Below are 1,869 nucleotides of genomic sequence, written 5' to 3' on the forward strand. Positions count from 1 at the left end.
CCTGAAGTATAAGGCTAAAAAATAAAAATGTGCAAAAGCATAAAACACACAGACATATAGGAATCAAAAGAAAGATCATGCAAATACACAAAGATTTTATAAAACTGTGCATTATTTTTTCTCTTGCAACTAAATGTGAAAACATTTGAAAAATAGAAGAAACATTATAAATACTAACATGGAACAATATTGTCCAAAAAATCATATATTTTTTAAAGAAAGATGCAGAACAGACAAATTCAAAGCAACCATAAAGAGACACAGCAGAACCAAAAATGATAAACACAGTTCCAAAAAATGTGTTATATTACAATCAAAACAAATGATGCAAATATTGCAACTTTGAAAAACTTAAAACAAACCAAACTGCAGGATTTTAGCCTGAATGTGTTCGATGCAATAAAAAAAAAAACTATCTAAAATGTTCCTTTGGGATCTAGAAATGCAGATGCATAGATGTGTATTTACAATCAGATTTGTTGAGTAATTTATCTAGATTGGTTCATAAAAAATTCCAAATTGAAATAGACTTGAAATCTGGTGTATTTCACCTCCCCCCCCCCCCCCCGAAATACAGAAGAATTGTGCAGAAAATAACTAATTATAACTGGCTTTATATAAGTCAATCATGTGACTCAAGCTTCCAAGCATTTTTTTAAAAAAATTCAACTAAATGTTTTGTTTAGGTTGAGTGCATACCTGCATTTCAGAATTGCATGTAAGCATAGAGTATTTGTAAAAGAACTGAAGTAAACTCTTTCAAGCATCATCATCCAGTATAGATCAAAACAGTGACAGAGCAAGAACCTGACTGGATGTTCCAGGTGATTGAAGTCACTTCATGTTGCATTAAAAGATGCACAAATGAGAGGGGGCTCATGCTAATGATAACATTTTGTGCATAAAAAAAGAAAGTGAGACTGAGATGGATAAATAAATACATATGGCTGGGTTATGAAAATTTTGAAGAAAGTAGGCCCATGTTTCTTGTCCCCCTAAGCCAGGGGTCTGCAACCTGCGGCTCTGGGGCCACATGTGGCTCTTTGGTCCCTCTGCAGTGGCTCTTTGACCATGTGACCAAACTGGACCAAACAACAGAATCAAAAAAAATATATTTTTTTTTTTTTTGGGGGGGGGGGTGTTATAACCACATAGAAATCAATTTGTATACAAATATGTGATCAATACTACTATACAAAAAGTAAAACATGTTAGCTCATGCTAGCCTGCTGTTTACATAAATATTCCAATTTCTTTCTACGACCATTCTCTCAAATACATCAGAATTACTTTTAAATAATTTGAAGACTACATTTATAAGAATTAGGGAAAAATCCTGAATAATTTAGCTGTACTAGTTTTTATGAAAATATACAGTATTTTTCTTGTTCATATGAATATGGTCTTTTCATTTGTCCTGATGTGTATAACAATAAATAAAATAATAATAATATTTTTTTTAGCTAATGTCAACTCCACTGACCCTAAAGGTTCCCAAAAAGGCCTCGAAAAGGCCCACGGACCACCACTTGCTAATCACAATTGTAGCCTAGCTGTTTTGCGGCTCCGAACACATTTTATTAGTGAGACAAGGAGCACAAATGGCTCTTTTGATCACAAAGGTTGCAGACCCCAGCCCTAAGCCTTGGCCACCCTTGTGCCACACCTTAGCTCTGCCTCTGGTTCAAAACAACCTTTTCATCTTTTAATTTATAATTTGCAATAAATGCCTTCACTGTTGGTAAACAGGTTCTATTTTGGGACATCTTTGCTCAGTCAGGAGATCCTTTTTCCTCAGTAAGATCAGTAAATGGATAAAAACAGATAATCACGCAAAATAAGGGGCGTAGTCGTGCTGCTCTCCAAGGT

Source organism: Austrofundulus limnaeus, unplaced genomic scaffold (genome assembly GCF_001266775.1).
Source record: "Austrofundulus limnaeus strain Quisiro unplaced genomic scaffold, Austrofundulus_limnaeus-1.0 Scaffold40, whole genome shotgun sequence".
Classification (NCBI taxonomy): Eukaryota; Metazoa; Chordata; class Actinopteri; order Cyprinodontiformes; family Rivulidae; genus Austrofundulus; species Austrofundulus limnaeus.